The sequence below is a fragment of the Macrotis lagotis genome, chromosome X (genome assembly GCF_037893015.1).
Source record: "Macrotis lagotis isolate mMagLag1 chromosome X, bilby.v1.9.chrom.fasta, whole genome shotgun sequence".
Classification (NCBI taxonomy): domain Eukaryota; kingdom Metazoa; phylum Chordata; class Mammalia; order Peramelemorphia; family Peramelidae; genus Macrotis; species Macrotis lagotis.
The window spans coordinates 335,410,445-335,424,020 of NC_133666.1; the positions used below are offsets into that span (position 1 = coordinate 335,410,445).

The following is a 13,576-nucleotide window of genomic DNA, read 5'->3' on the forward strand; positions in this document are numbered from 1 at the left end:
CAAATACAAATATTTCAATGCCATTTCCCACTTAAAAAAAACTTGAATGGAAATCAGTAAAAATCATTTATGTACAATTTGGATCTTTTGTAAAAAGTTTATTTATACAAAGTAGTGACAAAACAGTTCTACTTTTTTCCTGAAGTTTAATTATTTTATTCTTTTGTGCACCTTTTTTAAAAAGTTCACTTCTATTTTTAGGTGTTTCTCCCACTACCCATTAGCCTACAGCCCTCCTTAAGCAGAATCTCTCCTTCTTTAAAATGTGTGTGTGTGTGTGTGTGTGTGTATGCATGTGTGAATGTATATATTTATGGCCTACCAAAACAAATAAAAACATCATCCATATCCAAGAAGGGTTATCTCATTATTTATCCCAATTTCATTACCTTTTTTCCATCATAATGTGGGAGATAAGTTTCATCAGCAATCTTTAGATGTCACTCTTTTTCATTGCTTTGATCAGTTTCCTTCTACAACTGTTTTTCATCACCATCATCACATCATCATCATCAATATTATCATTATTATTATTATTATTATTGTTTAAGTTGGTCTATAAGTCCTGCTCATTTCACATTGAAACAATACATGCATGTTTCTCTAAATCTATCACATTCATTATTTTTTATATCATGACAATATTCCATTGCATTTAAATGCCATAATTTATTGAGTTGTTGCCTAATTGTTGGAAAACTGCTTTATTTCTAGTAGTTTCCTACTACACAAAAAGGTGACATAAACAAACTTATACTCATAGCTCCTTCCCTCTATTCTTGATTTCCCCAGGGATAAATTCTTAATAGTAATACTGAAAGAATATGCACAGCTTATTAATTTTTGGAGATAGATACAATAGGTTTTCCAGAATGGTTGAAGGAATTTACTGATTCACCAAAAAAAAAAACCAAACAGGATATCTGTTACTCCACAATCAGTCCAATGATTGATATTTTCCTTTATCATTTTTGAAAATCTGATGGATAGGGCAGCTAGGTGGCATAGTGGATAAAGCACCAGCCCTGGAGTCAGGAGTACCTGGGTTCAAATACAGTCTCAGACACTTAATAATTACCTAGCTGTGTGGCCTTGGGCAAGCCACTTAACCCCGTTTGCCTTGAAAAAGAAAAACCTAAAAAAAATCTGATGGATATAAATGAAACTTTCAGTTACAATTTGGAACATTTTTGGTTGCTAATGGTTAACATGTCTTTTCTTGAGAACTTCCTATTCATATCATTTTACCATTTATACATTAAAAATGATTTATGTTCTCACATAGCTATATTAATTCTTCATATGTTAGGTCTTAGTAATTAATTTGAATTCTAACTGTATTTATGTTGAATTTTTTATATACAATGACAATACAATAAAAAACTTTAAAAATTGTAAGAATTGTGATCAATACAATGACCATTCATGATTCCAGAAGACTGATGATGTCTGTGATAGGTATAGAATGTGACACATACATGCACACACATCTATATCTATATCTTTATCTAACTCTAACTCTGTATCCATTTTTGTCAGAAAGGGTGTCATTATATTTGATAACCTTGGTTTTATCTAGCATGATGCTATTACATATAATTATTTTTTTTTAGGGAAGAGGTTATTTAATCTATTTCTTCAATAAATATTTTTCCTGTTAGTCTTTTTTAAAAAATCACTACCTAGTAGTTGTGAAAATAATTGCCATGTGGTATAGCCTGAGATCTAGCACTACTAAACTCTTATCAATTTTATCTTTTTTGCATTGCTTTTAATCTTTTGTCCTCCCAGATTAATTTCTTTAGAAATTTGTCTAACTACATAAAATAACACCTTGGTATTCTTTATTGGCAGGGCACTAAATCTATGAATTAAAAGTAGTTATTATCATTTTAATTATATTTACATGACCCAACAAACAGAATATTAGAGTATCCAATTATGTATAGTATCCAATTTATTTCTTTAAAGGAATGATACAAAAAAAGAATAAAAATATCTAGGTAAAGAGACATTTTGCAGCAAGTATGCATGATTGATATTAGTCCTTTGATAATAATCCTTTGTTTTTCTTTTGAAAAGAATATAATAAATGTCTATTGAAAATAGTCAAATACTCAGAACATAAACCTCACTGGCACTGAAAAATTAGTTCAAATAGAACTTTTATCTCTAACCCCGATTTCTGACAAATACAAGTGAGTCTTGGTATTAGGAAAATGAACAATGGAATGTTGTTCAAAAACCAAATAAATTATGGTGAAGTATTAAAAAATCATTGTCTGAATTTGCCCCAGGTAAACCATCAGAGTCTAATATCACATCCATCACAATTATAGAGGAAAGAAAAACCTCCTCCTCACCTCTCTATTCAAACTCCTTAATTCAGATCCATCACTTTTTCCCAATGGAATCTGAAAACCACTTAGGAAACTAATCGTGGAAATCAACTAACCGTAGATCTCAGGAGGAAACCAGTTCAAATACTTTTTTTTCCCCTAGTCACTCTCTCTAACCCTGACCAAATCTCCAAATGTAGCTGCTTCATCTTGCCCCATAGAGAGAGAGAGAGAGAGAGAGAGAGAGAGAGAGAGAGAGAGAGAGAGAGAGATGGATGGGTGAATAGATAGTGTTTTAATATTTGCTAAGTGCTCACCACAACATTACAGGGCAGACACTAGAATACTTGACATATGTGAAAAATGAGGAGAGAGGGTAAGTGACTTGCTCACGGTTATATAATCTAAATGCATTAGAGAAGGCATTTAAACTTAGGTCTTTCTGGATTCTAAATTCATTCCTTTTCCCTCTCTATACTTATATAGTTCTATTTTAATTTTTGAAAGAATTTTCCCTCAGTTTTTATACAAACTTGCTCTGCAACCTCAGTATGGATCACCTAATACCATTTTAAAGTTTTTTTCAGGAAACTTTTTATCTATATGCAAGATATACATCTTATAATATGCTCTAATCTTCTTTACTTCTAATCTTACTTTGCTGGAATTTACCATTTTAAGAAGATAAAATATTCAATTGCCCCTTTCATCTAGAAAAAAAGTGCTCTGGTATTCATCAATATATAATAAATCATTTTCTAAAGCAATGCTGTATTTTCACTAATATTAATTTCATATATTTTTTCAGAAGTAGCCCAGCATTTAGTGTGCATGCCTCAGGAAAGCAGGGACCAGATAATTATATACATGACCACTTTACACATCTCCTGATTTCAAACAGATCAGGCTATTTCTCAAGAATCACCTCATTTATTGACAACCTTGATGTCTAGATAAGAGAATCATAGTTCTAGAGCAGTAAGGGACCTTGGATATCATCTTGTCTAATCCATTCTTTTTAACAAATAAGGATATTTCTGTCAGCAATGGCTAAGTGACTGATGTAGGTAATATCTTTAAAGCAAGCAGACAAAAGAACTTCTTCAATCAGCATGAACATTTCCCTAGACTCTATAAGGGTTCAAATTCCAACTTTCCTACTTACTATAAATGTGATCTTGAAATAGCCATAAGTTCTCAGCCTCAGTTTCCCTCCCTATAAAAAGAAAGCTGGACTAAATAATTCCCTAAGATCTTTTTCAATTTGAAATCTTATGATGATCCTGTTTGTCTTTATTTTCAAAGATGACCAATGACATCATGAATAATGTGTTATCTTGCAAGTGAACTGGATTTAAGTGAGGCAGAATTGCACAAAGTCATCAGACTCATTCTGTCCTCCTGAATCATTGAAGCCCAGTGTCAGGACAAAAGTCAAGACAACCAACAAAGGTCTGGAGTGAAATGAATGACCTTAGTGTTTTCAATGCCTAAACAAACTCAGAGAGTTCCATCATACCTACTTCAACTGCTTTCATGGCTGTTGGAACAAATTGTTTCCATCTGCCCTTTCCACAGAGGGAGAGTGGGTAGACATCCCCATAAAGTGCTGAGAATTTTTATGGCCACTTATTGTCCTCCTCAATCTAATTTAATCTGTCTGCCAAAACAGATTACCTGGATGTGGCCATTGCACCTGGATTCATATATGAGAATTGAGTGAATGTGGTCACCAAAGGTGAATAAACAGTCATGTAAAGGTCCTAGCAACCCTCATTTTAGAGAAGCTAAACACTCTCCACATTCCAGTGATCCTATGATCATAATGGAGTATTGAAGGAAGAAGAAAATGAGCTGCTGACTCCTTCCCTGTCACTGAAGGATTTTCCCTATTCTTCTTTGTGGAAGTTAGTCAACAAGGATAGGGTGGGATTAAGCAAAATGCTCTTTGGCTTTCCTCTTCTAAAATTCTCCATTATTCTCTAATTATTTCTTCAGCTTCTCCCATCCATCCTACATAGATTTTTCTTTGTTCATCTCAGTTGCTATGTCTCTTTTGAAGTGATTCCTGGAATTAAATTATCTGGATATTCCTGAAAAGGAGAGGAAATGGGAAGAGAAGAGAACTCCAGAAACTTGAGAAATCCAGAACAAAGTCATAGAGTTGGAAGAGGGAGTACAGATAGACTGGTGTAGTTTGATCATAGACTGAGTATAGGGAAATAAAATGCAAGATCAGAATTATAAGAAGGGGCTACAATATTAAGAGCTTTAAATGCTAAGTTCAATTTGATCCTGGAGGTAATAAAGAGTCACTGGAAGGTCTTTACATATTTTGCAAAAATCATTTTGGTAGTTTAGAGGAAGATGGATTGAAGTGGGGAGAGACTTGAAGCAAAAAAAAAAACCAGTTAAAATCCTATTAAAAATAGTAGCTCAGGTAAGAGGTATTGAGAGGAGACTAGGTGAATGGAAAGAAGGGGACTTATTAAAGAGATGCTATGAACTTAGAAATGACAAGATTTGCCAATGGGCCACATATGTGGGATGAATGACAGTGAGAAGCATGTCAATTAAACAGATTATGGGAAAAGATGCTAGAAAATCAAGCAGAATCACAGAATCTCATGGCCCCAAGAGATCTCCAAAGTTATCTAATACAATTTATATTTGAGGGAAGGAGGGAAAACAAAAACAAAAGCAAGAGAGCTTTGGTTTCATGAAAGTAAGGGAAGAAATCTGGGCACTAGTGGTAAGTTGTAACCAGATAATTGGATTTTATGTTATGTTTCTGGATCTTGTGTGCTTATATCTAGTATGTTTGTGTCTTATCTGTTCCTGTCTTTCAAATAACTTAACTCCCCAATGAGGGCTGAGAGTCTATTTTCCAGAAGGCTAAAGAAAGATACATGACAAGGTAAAATGAGATGTGTAGATAATTGGATTACATCTTGTGTCCTTTTGTCTTATATTCTTAATCTGTGTATTGTCTGCTTCTTTCTGATAAATGAATTTAACTTTATATTACACCCCCCACCACACAAAAAAACACATGAATCCCCAAATGCAAAGAATTTAGTGTCCAGAAAAGCAGAGAAAGATAGACAATTAGACAATTCAAATGAAAAACCATTTTTTTGGAATTGTTAGATTCTTTAATTCAAGATAGAAAAAATTCATGATAGAAAATCAAGAAAAAAAAGTCAATATTTAGAACATACTGTCTTTGAAATCTATAAAAATCCAAAATAGGAGTAATAAACAGGATGACCTAGACATTTGAATGCCCAAGAAACTTAGAAATTTGGAGTTTAGTTTATAATTGGTCTAGTGCTCTGGATGGATATGCTTTGTTCAGAATGAATATAAAAACATAAAAGACAGTGGGAAATGTTGGAAGACTGTCTATAAATTAGGTCTATAAAGATATACGGAGGTAAACAGGAGGAAGAAAGAATGATAGGTAAGATTTGGATAAAGATGAGTGATAGGAGAGAGGAACAAAATGATTTTAGATTAAATATAGAAGTATATATGAAGGCTATAGGAGAAGGTTGGTATGGAATCCTGATATAGTAGCAATCAGCACATATGTGTGTATGTGTATATGTGTATGTGTGTCTATGTTGCAGGAGAGGATATTCAAACAACTACTAGAAATCCACATAATCAAATGCAGAACAGTTTATAGTTTTGTGCTTTATTCATTGCTATCTTCATTTTACAAAAAGTAAATGGAGTGATGAATTAATCTTCCGGATTTATGTCTAACCAATAAGGAAGGATTACATACTGAAATTTTATACAAAGATAAAAGACAAATTATGAATCACAGGGTAAAGAGACTGATCAATGGTGGAGTTTATGGGAGAAAAGGAGAGTGAAGTCAGACTTAATCTGATGAAAACATTTCTTTTGCTGTTATCTTCAGATAACATTTTCAGAACCCTAAGCATTGCCACCCTTCTTGTCATTACACCCTTTCCACTAGACTTCCTTCTAGTCCTGCAGCTGAGGACTAACTTTTATAGATGGACACTTCTATATCTGTTAGCTCCTCTAATTCATATGAATTTCCTCAGGACGGGTCTCTTTTTTCTATTTTTTTAAACCCAACACTTAGCATAGTCCTAGGCACGTAGCAAGTACTCTAATGCTTTTTAATTTATTCATTCAATCATTTGGGAAGACAAGATTATAGAAGATTCATAAAAAGTATAAATTGGATTCAGCTACCTAATATATTGTAGGAAAAACAACCTCAATATGACAAGATGCTTTTAAGAATGAAATTATGAAGCTACAATTAGAAACTATTTTTCCAATACAGAAACTGCTTAAAGTGATTTAGATTTTAGCAAAGTATTTGACAATATCTCTTATATTCATTTGGAAAAGATGAATCAATATGCATTACGTGTTTGTGCATTTGGATGAATTTCGACCTGGTTGGATGATTAATACTAAAAAATAGTCATTATGAGTTCAACATCAAGTTAATAGTATAGTGAAGTCTTCTTGTCTGATTTAAGCATGAATTCAATCCTCTTCATTTTCCATCAGTTTCCTGCTGGGTTTCAACTCTAACAAAGATATTATGATTTCCCTAGAATAAACTCATTGCCAGAAATCTCATCATCATTGGAGACTGCATAACTTTGATAATGCATATCTCCTCAATGCTCTCACTGCCCTCTCCCTTCTCATTGAAGAACTTGGTGGTGGTGGTGGGGGGGGGGCGGGCAACATATATCAAAAATTCCTTCCAAGCCTCTATTTATAGAGATCTCAGAAATTTTTTCACAGCAGTGGGGTTAAATGACTTGTTTAACGTCACACAGATAGGTAATTTTAAGTGTCTGAGATTGGATTTGAACTTAGGTACTCCTGACTCCAGAGCCAGTGTTCTATCCACTGTGCAATCTAGCTGCCCTCCCCCAGGATATCAGAAGTTTTCAAGCATTCTTTATTTCCTACCAGCTATTGTAATTGATTTCAACTCCACAAAACATTATGCCCTTCTGGAACCATGCCCAAAGAGCAATAAAATTTATCATACCCTTTGATCCAACAATATCTAAAAGAAATCATTAAAAAATGGGAAAAGTTCCATGTTTTCAAAAATATTCATAGCAATTAGTTTGTGGTGACAAATATTTGGAAATTGAGAGGATGCCCATCAATTGAGCATTAACAGACCAAGTTATAGATTATGAAATGTCATGGAGTACTATTGTTCCACAAGAAAACATGAATCCTTGGACTTTAGAGAAGCATGGAAAGAATTACATGAACTGATGCTGAGTGAAAGGGAGCAGAACCAAGAGAACACTGTATACATTAACAACAACATTGTGAGCTGATCAACTATGATGGATGCCTCTCCTCTCAGAGATCAAGTTTAACCCTGGGAGACTTTTTATGAACAATGACATCCTCCACATTAAGAGGAAAACACCACAGAATCTTAAAGGATATTATATTCACTTTTATAAAACTTCTCTTATGTTTTTTCTTCCTATCCCATGGTTTTCTTTCTTTTACTTTAGTCCTAATTCTTCATATAGAACATGACTAATATGTAAACTTGTTAAACACAGAAGCTCACATACAAGTTTTACCAGAATATTCATTACCATGGGAAAGGTGGGTGGGAAGATAGGATGGTAGGAAAATCTGTAACTTTTAAATATGCAAGTGGATGAATATTGAAAAACATCCAAATCATGTAATTGGAAAAATAAAATAAATATCAATTAAAAAAACAAAAATCGAGTATATCCCAGCATAATATACCTCTCCCTCTCCTTTTTTCAACTTAGTTTTGTTTATCATTTTCTTCCAAGGACAAGGGCTGCATTTCTATTGTATTATTTATTGTTATATATGCTGATTGTTACTATGTCAGGATTCCATATCATACCTGGCACAGAGTAGGCATTTAAATAACGTTGTAGGTTCTTTTTTTAAACTATCATTCACAATGAATAGACAAGTTTTATGCAATTAAGATGATTATTTCTTTCCTCCTACTGATATTTAAAATATCCTCTTGAATTTTTGTGTCCTTCATGATCTCATGATTCTATTATTTCAAAAACACAAAAAAGAGGGGAAAAGCAATTGAGGGGAAAATTAGGCTGTAGAGAGCTTGGGATTCCTTTGACACTGAATCAATTTCAATTCCACAAATGAGTTGCCTATGGGGCATTGTAAAAGGTGGCATGCTAAGGAGACAAGGTAAAAAGTCAGTAATTATATCCTCTAGGAGCTTGAATTCTACATGAGAACAGGGTAGTGACTTCATATGTTAGTAAGATGAGTATAATGCAAACTAAGTAGTAACTGGGGGGTAAAGGAGATAAATAAACACCATATTCTAGAAATATTTAAGGAAGGAGATATTTTCATTGGGGAGATCAGAGAGGGTTACATGTTCAAGATGTTAACTAAACTGAGCCCTGAAGGGCTACAAGAATTTTGTTTTGTTTGTTTGTTTGATTGATTGTTTTTTTTGCAAGTCAATGGGGTTAAGTGGCTTCCCCAAGGTCACACAGATAGCTAATTAATAATAAGTGTCTGAGGCCATATTTGAACTCAGGTGCTCCTGACTCCAGGGTCAGTGCTCTATCCACTGTACCATCTAGCCATCCACTACAAGAATTCTTAAAGACATGCAAAAGGAAGAAGAGAATTTCAGGCACAGAGGCTTGACCAGTGCACATAAATATATGGGAAATGACTTGTTGAATTTGGACAAAAGACAGTGGTCCATTCGAATATTATCTATACTTCATGAAGGTGGTTAATATGAAATAAAGCTTAAAAGATAGGTTGGAGTGAGGTCTTAGAGAACCTTAAAATCCAAGTTAAAGATTTTATTTTAAAGATTATAAGGGAGCAGCTAGGTGCCAAGTAGATTGAACACTGGTCCTGGAGTCAGGAGGACCTGAGTTCAAATTTGACCTCAGTCACTTAATAATTGCCTAGCTATGTGACCTTGGGCAAGTCACTTAACCCCATTTCCTTAAAAAAAGATTATAAGGACAGGTATCTAGGTGGTGCAGTGGATAGAGGACTGACCTGGAATCAGGAAGACCTGAGTTCAAATCTAGTCTCAGGCATTTAATAATTACCTAGCTATGTGAACTTGGGCAAGTCGCTTCACCCCATTGCCTTACAAAAACCAAAAAAATTAAAAAAAGGTTATAAGGAGCTACAAAAAAGTTGTTAGCAGAGCACATGAATTGATTAAATGAATGCCTTGGAAAGATTCCTTTGGTTGTTACATGAAAAAGGTTGAACATTGGAGACAACAAACTGGAACCAGGAAGACCAATTAGGGGACTAATCATAATAGTCTAAGCAAGGAAGGGGTCACAAAGAACTGGAATAGGAAAATTACCTTTTTCTTGTTTAACTTCCCTGAAGTCCATCTTTAGGTATTTTGCACAAACAAATTATATCTTAATATGGTCATGAGAACTTCAACCCAAGATAAAACATCTGCCATTGGGAATGGGAAAAGTTTTGTCTGCAAGAAGACCTTGCTATTGTAGAAATCTACAGTGTGTCAATGTGAGTGATCAGAAGACCCAGAGGAAATTCAATATGACTTGGATGTAAGGAGGAAAGGAGAGGATGAAACTTAAAGAATATCAAGACTTTGACCCATAATTTCATAGAAGGAAGAGGTGGTTGAGTGCTAGATTACATTTCACAGTTATGAAAGGTTTTCAATATCATCAAGTTGCATACTGGGTCAAAGACTCATTTTGATACTAATATTTTCCCAGTAATGCTATATTGTTTAAAATTATGAAATATAGTGACCAAAACTACGGGTGACTCAAATATCAATGGAAACATTTATTTGGTGGTGTCAATAGAACACAGAATAGATGACTTATAAGCAAAAATAAAATAAAAGATACTTTCTATTATGTTTGACCAAAATTTAAAAAAGGTCAGTGATGTACCAAGAGCGTTAAGACAGCAAAAGACTAGCCCAAGTGAAATATTAATTCCATCAGGATGAATGAATCCTCTGTGTGTTCATATCTGAAAATATATGAGAAATAATAAGATGAGAAGATGTAGAAGGATTGAGACCTATAGATATATAGAAGTAGAAGATATCCCCTTTACCCCCTCCCCTGTGCCCCAGGATCACAGATCCATTGAACTATCAATATATTATTGTTGTTGTTTGTCCTTCTTTCTCAAAAAAGACCATGACATCAGGAAGGTGATGCCAAAACATACAAGTGAATTGAACTTAAGTGAGGGAGGGCTGCCATCAGCCTCACTTTCTCCTCCAGAGTCATCTGGGTCTAGTAGACAGATAAGTATCAGGACAACTGGAGATGGCACCCCAATGTCTTAGTTTTATTTAAAAAAGATAACATTTTGTGAGTGAAAGCAGTGGTTATTCTCCTTGCCAATGCTCCTTTAAGGCTGGGAATGAAACCTCAGGCATACTAAACTCCCTTTTAAATGCACAATCAATACAACATGTTGTCAGTTGCTAAACTACTTTACTAACATTTGTTAGCAGGTATCATTACAGTTACCATTTCATAGCCTGAAAAATCAAGGGACAGTGCTATATAAAATTGGCTCTATCAAGGTCATACAATAAAGTTGGGAGCAGAGCCTAGTCTCCAACATCCCTGGCTGTCATTCTATCTCTTAGATCACATTTCCTGCCTAAGTGTTCAAGAGTGTAAGAGTCACTTTCATGTGCTACTCTAATATATTGAGTAGATGCTTCTCTATTTAAATATTTCTTTTTTCTTCTACATTTTAACCTTTTGGTGATACAAGGTCATATACTCTAATCCCCAGTAATAGATACTTTTACTTGTTTTAGAATAAAACTGGAAGATTATGAGACATCAGTAGATCTAAATGGAGTTTACCAAGGTGATATACTATGATTAGAAGTTCAAATAAATCAGTAAAGAAAATAGCACTAAATTAACTAGCTTTTCTCTCATCAAGTTCAATGTTAGAATGTTTTTATTTCCATGTGTTAAGTACATGTGGCACTCTGGGCTAAATTATTGGTTCAAAAATTAATTATCACTAAAGATTATCTAGGCTATTTACTTAATCTTTGCAAACCTCTATAACATAGAAATAATATAAATAATATTATTTCTATTTTATAGATAAGAAAGGTGTGATTTAGAGATATTAATCAAGGTCACCCCATAGATGCCATAGTGATCACAGATTCCAATATCAATGACTGATATTTCTTCTATTTCCTTGAATTTTCTTCCAGTAGATGAAAAAAATCAGAATTTTCTTAATAGTTAACTGTTCAATAGCTATGATCCTTTCACAGTTTCTGATATTTCTCACCTCTTTGTACAAGAATCAATTAAAGGGCTGAGAAAACATCCTATTAATTTCCTGATAATTTATTTTCCTCTTCCACTCTTTAAAAGATAGTTTTTAACAAACTAGATAATTTTTGATTACATTGAATTAAAAATCTTTTTCACAGACAAAACCACTGTAAGCAAGATCAAAAGAAATGTAGTAAACTGGGAAACAATCTTTACAACTAATCTTTCTGACAAAGGACTCCTTTCTAAAATATACAGAGAACTGAGTCATATTTAAAAAAAAGCCATTCCCCAGTTGACAAATGGTCAAAGGATATGCAAAGGCAATTTACAGATGAGGAGATCAAAGCAATTTATAGTTATATGAAAAATTGCTCTAAATCATTACTTATTAGAGAAATGCAAAGTAAAGCTTCCTGAGGTACTACCTCACACCTCTCAGACTGGCCAATATGACCAGAAAGGACAATGATCAATATTGGAAGGGTTATGGGAAATCTGGGACACTATTTCATTGTTGGTGGAGCTGTGAACTCATCCAACCTTTCTGGAGAGCAATTTGGAATTATACCCAAAGGGCAACAAAAATGTGCATGTCCTTTCAGCCAGCAATACCACTACTGGGTCTAATACCATGAAGAGATGATGAAAAGGGGTGAAAACATCACTAGTACAAAAATATTCATAGCAGCCCTGTTTGTGGTGGAAATTAAGTGAATGTCCTTCAATTGGGGAATGGCTTAACAAACTGTGGTATATGTATGTCATGGAACACTATTTTGCTATTAGAAACTAGGATGGATGGGAATTCAGGGAAGCCTGGAAGGATTTGCATGGACTGATGCTGAGTGAGATGAGAAGAAACAGAAAAACACTGTACACCCTAAGAGCAACGTGGGGGTAATGATCAAACTTGATGGACTTGCCCATTCCATCAGTGCAACAACCAGGGACAATTTTGGGCTATCTGCAATGGAGAACACCATCTGTATTCAGAGAAAGAATTGTGGAGTTTGAACAAAGATCAAAGACTATTACTTCAATTTAGGGGAAAAGGTTATCTTATTATGTAATTTTGCTATCTCTTATGCTTTATTTTTCTTCCTTTAAGGATATGATTTCTCTCTCATCACATTCAGCTGAGATCAATGTATACTATGGAAACAATGTAAAGACTAACAGAATACCTTCTGTGGGGGATGGGGGTGGGGAATGAAAGAAAGAATGGAAGAAAAAATTTAAAACTCAAAACAAATAAAATATTTCTAAAAGATAGTTTTTATATTGCTACAATAAGGTTTCCTTGCATGCATACCTTTTCCTTCTTCCCCATGATAAATGTTTCATCTTGGATTGAATTTCTCATGACTATTAAGATATAATTTGATTGTGCAAAATACTTAAACATGAACTTCAGGGAAGTTAAAGAAGAAGCAAAAAGTACTTACCTAGAATGTGTACACTTTATTTTGGCTCCATTTTTGCCTCTTTAAAGACCATTTCCAACTAATCTGGGAAGATGTGGATAGCAGAAGGAAAGACACATCATAACATATACATCACTCACATATTCCTGTAGACCTGTCAATTCTGATTCATGATCTATAAGTCTTTTTGGTTTAATAAGTACCAATCAATTTCATTTGGTTATGAGTTATCCTTAGTCACGAGAATTCAGGAGAACTACCTGTTTTGAGGAACATTTTAATTCAATGATTTCCCTGAACAGATCTATAGATCTTGGTCTAATTATAATCTGAGATAATCTCTAAAGCAGTCTTAAATCTCCATAATTTCCATGGGATAAAAGTGATCTAATAGTCTTTAGAGCAAGAAAGAACCAAGGCCAGAGGTAAATTGAGGACTGTAGAATTGAAAAAG

At 34.0% G+C, this 13,576-nt stretch overlaps 1 long non-coding RNA gene across 12 annotated transcripts in view; it reads right to left on the reverse strand.

Annotated features, from left to right (window-relative positions):
• The window catches only part of LOC141502840 (uncharacterized), a 368,212-nt gene that overhangs the window by 325,265 nt on the left and 29,371 nt on the right, over window positions 1–13,576 (reverse strand). For 11 of the 12 annotated variants that reach the window (XR_012472662.1, XR_012472669.1, XR_012472667.1 and 8 more), the window contains one exon: window positions 13,144–13,206. The exons of the other annotated variant lie outside the window; for it this stretch is intronic. This is a non-coding gene — a long non-coding RNA (uncharacterized LOC141502840). The remainder of the gene's footprint in view (window positions 1–13,143; window positions 13,207–13,576) is intronic. 12 annotated transcript variants of the gene reach the window in all.